This window comes from Aphis gossypii, chromosome X, assembly GCF_020184175.1.
Source record: "Aphis gossypii isolate Hap1 chromosome X, ASM2018417v2, whole genome shotgun sequence".
Classification (NCBI taxonomy): Eukaryota; Metazoa; Arthropoda; class Insecta; order Hemiptera; family Aphididae; genus Aphis; species Aphis gossypii.
In genome coordinates this window covers 9,704,429-9,720,895 of record NC_065533.1, presented here as the reverse complement: position 1 = coordinate 9,720,895, position 16,467 = coordinate 9,704,429, and the positions used below count along the sequence as shown (strand labels likewise).

The 16,467-nt window shown below is 25.0% G+C and overlaps 1 long non-coding RNA gene across 3 annotated transcripts; it reads right to left on the bottom strand.

Moving 5' to 3' along the window:
* Positions 1-14,135: 14,135 nt before the first annotated feature.
* Positions 14,136-16,024, bottom strand: LOC126551949 (uncharacterized). 3 transcript variants are annotated; one of them, XR_007605805.1, is made up of 6 exons: positions 15,774-16,024; positions 15,448-15,602; positions 15,272-15,343; positions 14,938-15,152; positions 14,701-14,797; positions 14,136-14,512 (listed from the first exon to the last, which is right to left on the bottom strand). It is a non-coding gene; the product is annotated as an uncharacterized LOC126551949 (long non-coding RNA). The 3 variants fall into 3 exon arrangements; XR_007605806.1 differs by lacking the exons at positions 14,136-14,512; positions 14,701-14,797 and having other exon boundaries at positions 14,846-15,152; positions 15,681-16,024; XR_007605804.1 differs by lacking the exons at positions 14,136-14,512; positions 14,701-14,797 and having other exon boundaries at positions 14,846-15,152.
* Between the last annotated feature and the right edge of the window lie 443 nt (positions 16,025-16,467).

Below are 16,467 nucleotides of genomic sequence, written 5' to 3'. Positions count from 1 at the left end.
TGTTTGGTGTTTTTATAAAATACCTAATTAATAAATAATAGTAGGTAGATATATAAATTATAAATATTAAGCAGTTACAATTTTTTTTTTTAGCTGTAAAATTGTGTACGTCATTATTGAAATCATTTGTGAATTACCATAGATATTTAAATTAGCCTATTTTATATACAATTTAATTAATAAAATTACACGATTTTGTGTTTCTGTGAGTATACACACATAAGCTCGAGTCTATAAGTGAGTTTCAAAGGATACTCATAAAAATATATATGCATAATATCATAATCGATAGTGTATTATAATACACACGCGTGCGCACGATACTCATTTACAGTGACAAAATAATATTATGACTTAGATTGTTTTTCGTTTTGACGTAATATTTGTATACGAGTGGGCACTGCTGACAGCTATAGTATTTTACTCGCACAATGTTACTCGATATTATGTGCGATAGAATTGCACTTTACTCGTAAGAAACAGTATAGCTGGTACGCTGTTACAGAACAAACACGAATTGTATACCAATGTTAAAAAGCACATACGTATAATATGACCGACGAGTGTTTTAAAAACGCTCAACACGACAGATTAATATTGTAGTTGAACTCAGTTAAAGTACACACGTAATAAGTCTTTTCCAACTTTAAGTGCAAACCACTGCAGTTTACACAAATATCGGGTGGTATTTCATTTACCTACTTGTTAAACATCTTAAAATAAAATATGTAAATTTATATCGACTAACGTTTTCCAGTTATGGGAATTAAATTTGAAATATCTTGTAGGTACATATAATATAATATAATTATGGTTAGTATTTTTATAATTTTTAATATCACACAGAATCGTTATTCTGAAATGTTTGCATGTGATCAGCAGAGAATCTGGCACATCGTTTTTTCGAGGAGAGTTGATGCGTACATTATAAATATTAAATACACATAATATTTAACCATCTTGATATTAAATGAAAACCATTGAAGTTTATAGGACATTTTTCATTTATAAGACTTGACATAGTTATTAATATTTACCTATAATGTTATAAGCAAATGTCAACGCATAGCGTTTAATTACATTAGTTCAATTACCAATACTCGTAAGTTTACCAAGTACTTTTTTCAAAATAAAGTAAATGTATTATTACCTACTCACATATAGGTACTTTTTGTAAATTTTTCGTCGCAACAATAAAACAAAAACATAAGTTTTTAATTCATTTTTTCAACGAGTTTGAATCAATTAAAAAAAATCTTTATTGGTGTTGATATTTTTTACAATGATCCAATTTTATTATTGAGTTATTTAGAATGGACGTTTAACAATTAGAATTTTTAAGATTTTGAGGTACTTAATTGAACGTATAAAAGTTTAATCCGCCTTTTAATAATTGTGTGAAAGAGTTAAGATACTAACAACATTACCTATAAATCCGATTAATCTATACTGCGGGTGGTGGTAACTTATTATATTTCCGGATAGGTACTATACGGATTAACATACTATTTTTATTTATTTAAAATATTGTAAGCTGCACTTTACCTACCTACTTAATTTTTTTGAAAAAATAGTTATTTTCAATATTAAACGCAACACTAATTTATAATAGTTAGAAAAAGTGTATGGCTTTGATTCCAACTGTAGATTATAGTACATCTATGAACGAATAACTGAATATAGGGACTAAATAATAACACGCAATATATATAACACACAACATAACTTAATGAAAAAATGTTTAAATTTTAAATAACATTTATAATTTAATATGAATACATAAAAAAAATATATTTTAGTTCCTAATTTATGTACTATAACTCTTTAGGACCAACTCTTTCTTAAATACCTTATTATTATTTTTTTTTAATGAATAAATATTTTTATATTATGCGATAATTAAATAATGTTTTGAATGTTTTGAAAATTGAATGGAGACAAAATTAAAAGAAAAATGTATGCTTACCCTAGAGCCTAAGTCTTAAGTCTTTATTTAAAGTCTTTTTTAGTTTTAAATATTTAATTAGAAAATAAGTATTTAGAATTTATTTCAAATAGATTTTTAACATTTAATAAAAATGATTGACACACCCTTTCCCATCACACACATACGCACAAGCATATACACACAAATATGATGTTAATAAACTATATACGGACTGTACTTGAATAATTGATACACGGAACATGCTCGTGTACCTATATATACATATATATTATTGTATATAGCAAGTAATATGAAATATTATACTAATCATAAAGTGAAATATTGTACATAATAGATTTGCGTGAGTACGTTTTTAAAATACGCTTCAGTGCTACACTAAAACTTTGATGGGAGTGTGTTTGGTTTTTTTATATATACAAATATATGTAATGTCGCTTATAAAATATTCTGAGCACGATGACGGAGCAAAGGGACGTAAATAATAATATTTTCGTGACACCGAGCGCTTTCAAATTTTCGGTGAATGATATCGTTTATATAGCGATTTAATCCCGAAACTATAATGTTGAACTAAATATTATCATGTATTAATACAAGGATCACTGTTTTTACTATTAGTAACTGATACAGTCTGAAACCTAAAATAACCGACGTTAGAAAACCGGAATCTCATATTATATAGAACACATGTGTAATGGAACTGGAATCTGGTCTCAACCTTTATTTGAACTTTTCTATATAGAATTAGAAACGATATTTGTTTTAGATTAATTCAAAAGATTTGATACAAAAAAAACCCTATTGATATTATGTATCTTATAAAATAATAGTTTGATAATATTTTTAATCACAGTTAATATTAAAAGAAAATGTATTTACATTTATTTAGATCAACTGTGAACTGGTTAAAATTGATAAGTTACATTAGTTACAATCATGTTAAATTTGAAACTATAAACAAATAAGCTCATGTATTTTCTAAAATGTTATATTATATATCTATAATATTGCTTTATAAAAAACAATTAATCGTAGGTATATTATTCAAGCGTATATTTTACAAAATTATAAATAAATCTCAATAAATAATCCAAAAGGCAAAAAGTAAAATAAAATATGTAAATTAAAATATCATAGTGTTATATTGTATAATAAATGAGAGTAATTCAATTTGCGATATACTTGTTTAGCAGTGTTGAATAGTAATTTAACAAAATTATTCAAATATTTTTATCGATACACCGTAAATAATATTATGGAAATATTTTCAGTGCCTGTATAGTGTATAATGACAGTAAAACGTATAATTTATACATAACATGTATAAAAATAAAAATAATGGAAAAATTTTAGCATTGTTAGTTTATTAAAACAAATGAACGTTATATGAAATTAGTTATGAATAGGAAAAATGTTTAATGATTAAAAAATGAAAAAAAAAACATATTCTAATAGGTACTTTTGTTAGCATAATTGGTCAATAATTACTAAATATATATTATATTAATACAACTTTAACAATAGTAATAATAAATCAATTTCAAATTCAATCTACTATTAAAAAAAACATAAAAAATTTACTGTATTTTCTAAGTCATTTCAATAAGTTTGTGATGATTCGATTAAATATCTGAATAATACACTAAGGAATGAATAAGATACAATGAAATAATTGCTGCACATTTTTATTCATTCGAAAAACAATCTCATTGCTATGTTATTCAAGTTTGTACAATATGCGCCTTTACATATATTTTTTTATACCGTAATGTTGTTATACTCATAATAGTTGTAATGTATAATGCCTACCTAATTTATTTTTATTTTCATGATAAAGCACGAGAAATTAAATACTCGAATGCACACTACTGTTAGTGTATTAATAAATACAAAATGCGACAGCCCTCAATTTGCCCTATGGCATGATTCGGCAATTTCACTGAATATTTTAAGTATTTTAACATAATGGAAATTATGTTCTTCTCTGACAATCTGTGCTGCCTTGGCAGATAATCTTTGTACACATTTGTTTAAAATTTATTAATAATAAGGAAGTTCATTACCCGCTGCGGAGTTATTATTATAACGAAAAAACTGTCTACGTTTATGATCAATTAATAAAATAACGTTTTCAAGACGGTATTAACTACTTAAAGCAGGTCAATTTGACATACTAATGTATTTAATTCAAATAATCGAATAGTTTCTATTTTAAAATATGAGTAGAAGCAATTGTATTAACATTTCAAAATATATAATAAATACTTTATATTATATTTTATTATGCATTTAAATAATATTTTATTATACATTTAAATAATATTTTATTAAGCACAATAGTTTTTGAAGTGTTTAAACACTTTAAACAGTTTTATTCTATGAGATTTATAGTTTTAAATGTATTATGTATATTTACTATAATCATTTTTTTTTATATTCCATCAACTACAATTTTGTTCTAGGTAAAAGAATATAAAAACAATTATACAGTGATTCAACATTTTTATCACAGTAATTTTATCATATTTATATATAATATTCATAATAGAGAAAAATATTTAACACAAGAGTTTTTTTATTTAAAAATATCTGAATACCTATCTGAATTTTTTTATTAATAAAAATATATTTATTTATTTTTTATTTTTTATATACATATTTATTTATTTTTTAATTTTTATTTTTTTCTACATTTTTTTACTCCTTAACTTTAAATATTTATAACAAATAAGCTACTCGTTTGAACTTCAATTTTTATTTATCAAAATATCCCAAAAAATTCTTCATATTAAGATTTCAACAAAATGTATAAGTTCCCATTTGAATTTTTTAATTGATTTACCAAACAGCCCTTCCAAAATATTGTAAATAAAAATTCTAATTATTTTAGATATTTCTAAAAAAAAAAGTTGTTTTCAAAATTTTTCTTTATAAATATTAATTATACAAGAAAATGGATGTAACATAAATTTTAAATCATCTTTATATTTTATGTATACTTTTATTTGTGATATATTGTTGCGATAAATTGAGTTTTAAATAAGAGTTTGTACTTGCAGTTTATTTTAAAAAAATCTAATATTGTTCAAAAGAGTTTTGTATATATTATTTAATTCATCCAACTTTCTAATTACATAATTTTTATGCACAATGTACATGCATAATTTAGTTCAATATTCGTTTCAAAATAGTACAGTTGTTATTTAAAAAATAAAATGCATTACTCTTATCAGTTAGTAGAAACTGTTTAAACTGTTTTGAGCGAACAATAAAAAACAATCTTCATACTGGGAATCGACAGACTAGAGAATATGTACGCCGTACGGTATTTTCTTTCTATATTTTTATATATTAATTTTACGTTGTCCGTCTTAGTATTTTACGATAAAAATTGCGTATTCGCGTTTATTTATAAAGTAAATTATAGTAATAAATTGAAAAAAATTCAGCCGTTCTCTGCATTAAAAAATTGCTTAGATTACTCGACGCGATTAAATATTAATTGTATTATTTTATACAAAAGTTTTCCAACAATTCAATAATAAACATAATCATTTTATAGTCATAAGTCGTTTTAATTTGTGAAATTTAAATAAAAATAATATTTTATAGGTAGTAATTTTTATTTTTACTTTAATATTATTAACAGCCTGTATTTTATTTATTTATTTATTTTTTTTTTTTTGTAAAAAGCTATGAGACGTTAGCAAACAAATAATATATTTTATAGTTATACCAACGGCCTCAACTTAGAACAGAACGACTAAATTATTTGAAACTTTAAGAAAGACATATTTTTACTGTGGTAAAAAAGTTTTTAATCTTATTGTAAAATCAATACTTTCCTCAGTGACAAGTAGAACTTAAAACATATTGCGATACATAGGTGGTCACAAAGTTTTACTTCTGATATAAACTTGTATAAATACATATGAATTACTTGGCTCCTATAGTTTCATATATATATGAAAGAGAACTTTATACTTTTCGTTAGCATTAAAACGATCAAAAATCAAAAAATTATTATCCAAACGGGTTTTAGAGCTTATACAAAAGCATTTATAATATAATTTAATATTAAAATAAAATGTTTCAACTCCGATTGTTTTATTCAGTAATAACAATAATATAATATAATACAATATTATAATATTATATTATTTACTTATCTTGTCCACAATTTGTTTAAATTAAAACATTTATACAATATTATGAACAGAAATTTAAATTACTGGATATTAAAAATTATACTCAGAAAATTTTATTTCATATATATTAGAATTGTTTAATAAGCAATCATTAATTGTTTAACAGTTTACCAGTAAAAAATCGATTTGCAATTTTAAAAAAATGTATTACCATACAATACTTCTCGATTGACAAATTTAAGTATTTGAAAATATTAATTCTTTATATTATACATCAATATTTTTAAAAATAATTTGAATAAATGCAAAATAAAGAAAATAAATAGTGGTGAATAATGAATATGCTAATAGTAAAATTACTCTTTATAATACGAGTGTGAAATTTAAAACAAATATATAATAGTAATTAGTAAACAACTTTTATTTTTTTGCTTGTATTAATATAATATAAATTAACAACGAAGCGAATTAAAAGTATAATAAATGTCTTAATGGAAATTGAACATTAAAAATCCATTTGGGTGATTAGTTACTTAAGAGATGGATTTTTTACTCACCAAAAGATAAAATAGCTTTTTTCTTATCATATAAATTTGTTAGACACCTTATTTGTAATTCTAACTTATGAATAGTTAAAATACTTTACTTTTACGATGTTACGCGAGTCTATTACATAATATAATAATATATTAAATAAATAGTTACTCTAGTTAACTGTTTACTATAATTTTCGTAGGTACCTATACTTATTAGTTATTTGTTATTGAAAATCAATCCTAACTGGATTACGACATGTAGAGTATATAGACACGTCATAATATACACCAAATTATATAAATTAGGTACTAGTATTTAAAATAAAAATCTTAAACTATAAACACATACTTATAAAATATAATAATATTAATATTTAATTACTGTTATAGACTAAAGTATAAATACATTTTCGTAATGTTATTTATAAACGGAAAAATCAGCAGTAAACGAATCGCGTTCAGATAATATTTAAGAAAGTTACATTAATTGAGTTCAATGTAAACAAATTATTTTCTTTTATATTTAATACATATATACATAGATTATCATTAGTAACATTGAATATTTCATACTGCAAAAGATAATTTAAAAGTACTGTTTTGTTATCATTTATATACCTATATCTGACATATGTTTTTAGTCTTGTAAATTTTATACAAATATCATTTCTAACATCAAACACTGTAAATCGTTTTATACACATTTTTGAAACGGAATTTTTAACCATTTGTACAAATAAATATTTTATTTATTTCACTGCTCATAACCTCATTAACGATAATTTTTTTTTTTGTTTTATTTGTTCAAAAAATTATAATTCACTGTTGCATATTTTATAAAAATGCATTTTAGTCATATTTGGATAAGTATATATGTTCGAATTTTTTAAGATGATATAGTTCCAAGATACTATTCATAAAATATAAAGAAGGATAGACGAAGAATCTACCTAATCATATGTTTACACTTTAAAATGTATAACACGCAATTAGATTAGATATAGTACCTATATCAGGATGAAAATAGGTGGACGATAACATTTTATAATTAAGAATAAAAAACAATCTATTTAGAATCGACTGATAATTATTTAACTAGAATATAATTATCAGTATAGATCTATCTGATTTATATTCCTAAAAGTAATATACGCAAATGTTAGAGAGAAATCAATCTAAAAATAACATAGTATTAAAATAATATAATATAAAATCGACTAGGATTCAATAATTGTTCTGTCACAATAACAGTGGGCAGCCAATAATAATACATATATACTTGTATAGGTACACGGACAATAAATTGATGGTTAAGAATAATTTATAACCATCGGTTAGGTTAGGAATATTTTGACATAATATGCTTATCAAAATTGTACTTAACAAATGTAAATACTATATTATTTAACAGTGAATTATACAGTATACTTATATATTGGGTAAAATTAATGATTTAATTAGTGAGAATTTTTTACCATAAGCTTCAAAGTGGTTCGTAAAATATGTTTTAAATATTAAAATTGTATAATCAAAACGTTTGGCATAACGAAATAATAATATCTACGTGCTTAAAGGTTATACTTGAAATACAAAATAAATCAAAATGTTAGCATGTGCGCGTGCGAGAACAATACGTCGTGTTCCTTCTTATGTTACCACGCTAATGATAATTTAATACGCACACACTACCACAAATCGCACGCATGAAACCTTATTATTGTGTATACAAAGCTCCTTATGAACTTTGAGAGTCTCAAATCCTCTTAAAACCGCCTTAGGATTACCTATGCATCGGTCCATTAGATGGTACAGATATGATATATCTGGTAGTATACTATATACGTTATGAAATAATAACATATTTTCAGTGTGTAGATCATGTACGAGGAATGAAGCAGTACCTATAAAATTATCTACAAATCAAATTATTTCCCGTTTAGTTTAGTTCATTTTACTATTAAAATCGATTATACACTTTTTAAAAATGTATTATGTAATTACGCTTTTTTTTTATTATGATAACATAATACAGTAGGTATTTATTTTTCATGTTTTTGGTTTGTGACTTCTGTCCCGACCGCAAGTTATGTATGCGTATACTATGTCTGCTATATATAGGTAATAGTCAGACACTCATATCAAGTGGTATAGAACGGACTATTCGTCGACGTCTAGTTGGAATATTTTACGCACAATACACAGGTAACAGCACCTACCTGTACGATGATAATATGGTATTGCACGCACGTCTATGGCGTGGTCATCATTTATTCATTCGTTAACTTTTAAAGTATCACATTTTATCTCCACCCCTTATTCTCTCTTATTTTTTATCTCCGAAATGTGCGGCTAAGCATACCTTGATTTACGGTTCACTTTAGAAAATTGCACCTGCTTCGTTTTCCGGTCGCGAGTCTTCGTTCTCGAACGCACTCCGTCTCATTGCCGCTGTTTAATATTAATGCTTATAATAACGTTTGCAAAATAAAAGTTTCGTAATCGCGTCTACTCTCCCTCTCTTTATTTCCCGGCTTTAGTGTTATCGAAGAGTTGGTCCTTCTGTGTGTGTGTGTGTGTGTGTGTGTGTGTGTGTTTGTGTTGTTCTTTCTCTCTTTTTCTTTTTCTCTTTCTGTCTATCCCCGTCTATATAATACTTTTAAATAATGTGAGCATAAAAAATAACGAAAAACTTATAAAACGCATAAATATTAGTTTGTTTTAATTTTGCGAACAGTCATGCGGCAAATGCGATATTTGTCTCAGCGGTGAAGTATCCATAAAGTAAGAAAACGTCTTGGGTAAATAAACAAAAGACAAAAAAAAAGATTCGTGTTTAAAATGTTAATTTTACTACTGTGCCTCGACAATTTGGGCTTATTGTAGTATACAACGTTCTTTTTTCCGCCTAAAATAATATTATTAATCGCTTAACACAAATTTATGGACAATGTTTAGGTAGGGTCACGATGGTAGGTTACACCGACAGTGTCTTAAGAATATATAAGTCTGCCTCTATATCTACATAGTTACAAAAGCGCATTCCGTACCACAGGTGGTTAAAAAAGACTGGATATTTATGTAGGCAAAGTACTACGGGGGGATCTATATGCGATGGAATTATACGTAAACCTCATATTTTTATAATTAACATATTAATGTGAAGTAAAATAATATTATTCTCCGATGTGGAAGTCAAATATAAAGGCTATATATTTTATAAATTCTTTTGATAGTTGCTAATCGTCCTTTTAATTCCTCTTATATTATGACGTGTTTCGATCTTGGATCTGTGTTATACGTAAAATGATACTGCAAGCCGAACGTTTCTAATTAAATTCCCATATTATTAATGCTGTACAAGTACAATAATTATAATAGTCAGTTAATATTAATCATTTTACAGTGGGCTTATTATTACTATATATGTACTACTATTATTATAGGTAATCATTTGTTATTACTATAATTACACTAAACACCACTAATAAGATACCACTATGCAAAGTTTATAAGTCGTATTTAGTACTAAATATTTAGGACAAGACGTCGAGTGCCAACCTTTTGTTTCTATGAAAAATTAAAACCACTAATCGACGTTTATACTTTAAACAAATAATTATTTTAATTATTTAAAACAAAAAATTGATGGGATAGGTACAGTAACCAATAGTATTACACATCATAATAGATATATTATATTCTTCATACCTTAGTGACTAAGCGTTGAGTAGTATAAACTTTAATTTGAAATGTGGATAATAATATATGTTAGTCTTGATTTTTTCTAAAATTGATGAATAATCTCGGTTATTAGCCGTTTTTCTTAAAAACGTTGTCTACTAAATGAGTAAATAATTAATATATTGACTAAGTGTAATATATATTTTTATCTGTTCAAAAAACCATTTATATGTTATATACACCTAAATTCTGGCCCAGGTTAAGATATGCATGGTACTGCAAGCACTAAAAACTACAAAGTAGTCATAGAAGAAAATATAATAACAATAATAATATTTAAACAACTATGTTATTAAAAACAATAAGAGACTTTGTATGAATTTATCATACTAAAAATTAAAATTAATTAAAAATAATATCGTCTTCAGTCTTGTATTCTTGTCTAAACCTATCATACTAGATAAAATTATTTTATATAGGTAGCTGTAGGTTAAACTCGGCCAATACTTTTGGAAGTGCATATTTTCAAGCTGCTTCATAAAAATATTATATAAACTAAATTTTATTTCATATTATGAAAATATATTTATAGCAGCAGGGGAGGCTGAATATATGATTAAAATATACAAAGTATCGATTTATTCAATACTTCAAAACAATTAAAAAAGTAAGGTCTTGATTTTTCGTGGGTAAACATGTCCCTTTGGTAACCTCTCTCCTCATCCACAAGTTCCGCAATTTATAACGTTTCAATACTTGATCAGAAATCGATTGCTTTTCAAAAAATATTCGTGTAGTTTACCATTGTCGAACTATGCCTAGGAAAATATGTATTCAAACCGAATAGGGTTGATAATGAAAATAATTATAATTATAACTCATCAGTACAATACTGTATAATAATATGGTAATGTAGTACTCTAGTCTGTCATGTTAAATATTCCTTTCAAATATTTAAACGAACATTATACACGATCTGAAATTAATGTACGCGCGTTTATATTGTTTGGTTTGATTTATTTGTTCAACTAGAATTGTGGACTAAACCTATATCGTTTAAATCCTCAAATAGCAATGCTATAATGTACATTTTGTACACAATAGTACGCTATTTACAATGCACATCATAATATATTTGTATATCGAGCAATAAATTATAATGACGAATCAAAAAAAAAAGTATTTTACATACCTAGTTTTTTTTTGCATCTACATTTCAATGATGAAAATTATATGAATAGGTATTTACGGTATTTTCTAAATTACGTGCTTTTTATAAGTATTATAATAATATGATCACGTTATTCAATAATAATATGTGTCGTATATAATGATCGATATTATTTACAAATGCTCTTAACAATATTAAACAATACGTCTTCTTTATTATATTATTATAAGTGGAAATTGAGAGGTAATGAGGGAATCACATGGTGTGTACTTATTTAGGTTTAATTATAAATTCTATCACTTGTTTTAATCAAAAAACTTATTTTTTTGAATATATCCTCTGTTTAAAAAATTATACTGTGTGCGTTCTGTATATTTTAGTTGTATTTTTGTAATTTTTATCTTGATTCTTGAGAAATAATTCACTATGATAAACATTATTGATTGTAGTTATCTACTATCAAATTGAGAGTGTCTATTACCTGCCCTAGCCTCTTATTAATAGCTTAACAATTCGTCGTGTTTCTGATTTTTTTTTAATATTGTAATATTTTATTACCTTTTTAACAATATAATAATATAATGATATAGTCACTCTATGTAACTAATAGCTAAAAAAAGTTTCACCATCAGAATCTTATTGTATATTCTATATAGTCACACAAATTCCTGTAATATAATATAGATATTTATTTTGTGATTATATATTTTTATGCCTTTGTGTATATTGTATACAAACTATTCTATCGACTAGAAAGATATCCAGCAACCATCGGTCAGATCTTAACAACTGCATTCTCACTGCGTATGTTTCCGGCTGTGATTATAATATGTAACGACTAATAACTTGTGTAATAATGTAATTTATAAATTCAGGATAGTATTTTATATTATTTAATAATAAAAATATTCTTTAAATTATATTCAATGCTTTAATTGGGTTCTTGATTGATATAAAATTATGAATGTATCAATATTAAATCCTCATACATACATATATATAAATGATAAGTGTATAAATAAGTGTGTATATGCGTGCTTACATGTATGTACATACATATATATATATATACACGAGAAAATAGTTAAATAGAGTATGTTACCTATACATAATAAAATATATAAATAACAAATAATGAATTATATATAATTAAAAAAGGGTAAATATATTACGTACACACGGTTTTTTTACATTGATACAATAAACCAACCTAAAATGTATTTTTAATGATTGTCAAATCTAGTTATTCTACGTTTATTATTTATTCTAACCAAAACTTAACGTAAAACTAAACAATAATTTGAACAATTTTGATTAAAAACTAAAAGTTAAAAAAATTAAACCTCGTAGTTAATACCTATATTTGTTATAGTATATATTTTTTACATAATTAAAACTTTTGGGTTCTGAATTAAATGTATATTTTCATAAACATTAGCAACTTTAAAATAATTAATAATATAGCAGGTAATTTACAATTAATGTATAATTTAAAATTGTTAACGAAATTAACTGTTTTTGCTTGTAATTATAGTAGTTCAGTGGCGGATTTTAGTGGAAAAGCCACAGTCATCATGATTTAAATTGTTACCTACTGAATCAAGCATGTAATGGCATCACAATAACATGATTTATTAAACAGAAGATTCTAAAATATATTATGGTCTTTTCACTTGGGATAATTTTTGATTATATTTCGTTATATTATAACGAATTAAAATAATCATATATTTACAGAAAACTATAATCACGAAAACGTTTGAGTATTAAAAATATCTATCGATCATGATTACAAATTATCAGGACCGGCTCAAACACACCTAGACAAAATTAAGTTTTACCGCCCTTTACATATTAGGTACATTTATTTATTTTTTTATCTTTAATACACAAATGTTAAATGCCGTCCTTGGCATGGGCCTATGTCGCCTACCCCCTGAACCGGGCCTGCAAATTATTTGTACAAGTACTAATACAAAGACAATTTCGGAGAAGAGAATTAATAGAAAATTATTATTAAAAAATGTTATCACTCCGATTCATGGTGTTAATAATTCTTGAATTTATATCTAAGATTCTAACTGTGGATAGTGAATAATTTAAAAACTGACAAAAAAAAAAAAAAAACATTCTAAAAGTAGAAAATGTACTTAGAAAAATGGTTTGAAGTACCTTTCAACGTAAACAATATGAGTGTGAAGTAGATAAGAAAAAAAATATCAAAATTGTATTATACATAATAGAACGAACGTGTCACGATTTTATATTCCATAAACATAATCAAATGTTAAGTACTAAGTTAAGGTAACCGGTTACGTGAATTATTATGCTTCCGTCCATAAAAATAAACACCACAAGCCATCTTTAATATTAATCAAATTTTTAGCCACCTTCTACTTTTTGCCACTTTGAACACTGGATATTATTTACACACCATGGCATTTTATAAAAATTACCACGGCGAATATCCAAAATTAATTAAATATATATATTTTCAAGATTATCAAGACACTTATTTGTGATTAATGACCGAACGATTTAATTATTTAAATATTTAAGCTGTCTCTAAAAAGTATAATGAAGAAAATCAGGGTGATACATTTTGCACAAGGAACCATTATTATATTATAATTATAAATTTTTTTCTCTTTAAAAAAAATAGTAGTTGTAGTTAAGTAATATTAAATGGTTTTCTTTTTTTATATATTTATATACAGTTGTAAAAATGTACCAAGTTAGGTATAATATAATAAATTGTCAAGCTGAAATAGTTTTGTGGTAAAAATGTCAATGAAAAATGTATTACATTTAAATAATAGCATTGTAAAAATATAAAAATTAAACTATTTAGGAAATTATCAGTTACCTATAGGTGTCAAACTGCAACGGATGTGTTAAACAACGATGAAAAGCGATTCTTAACGAAAACAGCGTGTAACTTAAACGTTAACTTTTTTAGTTTTTACTTGTCATTTTGCCACTTGTCCACCATTTTAAATATTTATATATTATTATAATGAATAAATATCTGAAAAATCGGATAATTTTTTTGATTAGTCTTGTTAAAATATTATGTGGTTTTATTATAATATTTTATTGATAAGAGTCCACTATTGATTATGTAAAGTAATAAGTGATCAAGTATAATGAAAAATATACCATAATAATTATTATTATGGGCAAAGATACAATACTTAATTACATGTTAATATATACCTATATACTCGTATATGATGCAGTATTTTTCAAGTTGTACGTTCAAATATACATTACCTAGGTATATCGGCTATATCTGTGAATTAAGTATGACCGACTGTAAAGTAAATTAATTGTATACATAAATGAATAACCAAAATAATAATTGTAAGGAAAATAAATAAACGTTTTATTTAAATCGTATGTAATTTTGAGTTATAATAGGTATATGATACATCGTATTATCGTAACACGTACCGAAAATGAATATATACAATATGTGATACGGATAAACAAAAGACGATACATCATATTTATTACAAATCATTTTCGGCGGTATCGTCCAAAGCGTCTTTGACAAACCCAGGCAGTACAAATGCCATTTTATGAATGTCAGAAGTGTAGTAACGAAGCTTCAAATCCTTTCGCTGTTGGTTATTTATCGTGTGCAGCGGATTTTAAAAATCTGTATTCTGCAAGACAAAAAGCAAATAAAACATTGAAATACATCTATATAGTACAAAAACAATATAAAAAATACTAAGTTTAGAATACATTTACGGTTAGTTTAAACATAGTTTAAATAATGTACCTACTGCAGTAATACTATAAATATTAACTACAGTTGATTGTATTACTGAGGTGATTCAAACATGCTATAAATCTGAAAATAAAACAACAATTAATGTAAATCCCACAGTTAACTATTATTAATTAATAACTACGGTAATTAATACGTAATTAATAATTACGGTTATTAGCTTATACCTTTTTGATTATAACAATCAGTTAGTTGTTTTAAGCATATTTGCATTTATTTATATTTTTGCTATTAGCTTTTGCGCATTTAACAAAATTTTTCAATTTATTCATCTTCACAGGGTAGTTTGATATATCAAAATATATCAAACTACCACCTTGTCCTAATAATAAATAAATTATCATTATAAATAATATATTATTTATAAATTTTTAAATTATTATAATAATCAGTTAGGTACCTAGATATATCTTAAATCGTGGTTGCGACACTATTATAGCCGGGTCGATAAAATTATCTAATCGGTATGATTTAAAATTAGATTACTGCTTACCACTGCGAGCGGACCTAATTATTAAGCGGCGTGATAGTGTAATCGGCCCGACCTTCGTACCGATAGAAATAATAGTTTTGAGTGGTTTGACTTTCGCGTTTTCAGCAATGGTGTGTTTTGTACAGCAAACTCCAAAACTGTCTTCGTGGAAATAATTTGAAGCGCAAAAACTCGGGAGCGATATTATCAATTTATACACGACAATAATACTATTTTGAATGTTAAATTTCAGTGAACCGACAATTTTACTGTTATTTATAAATAGTGGTCAGGTAACTAGGGAAACATAGTTAAATAATAATAATTATAATTATTAAGTACACATTTATTATACTATGTATACATTTATTTTAAAGAGAAGGGGGATATTGTGTTTAACTACACAGTTAATGTGCATGTACCGAACTTAATTTTTCAATTTATTAGAGCATAGGTTTGAACTTATAACGTTATAAGTTCATTTTAGACAAAAGGTTGTTCTTGATTAGAATAAATAAAGTTGTTGAATTAGGTGGATAGGTAGTAATAATTGAAGTTAATAGGTACATCTTTAATGTATCTTTGATGTATGGGTACCTCATGCAAATCAGTAATAATTAATTTTTTTTTCTATAAATGATTGTTTTGTAGTATAAAATACTATAAATATAAATTATTTGTTTCACTCAATATTTGGTATGTTATGCTCTATACA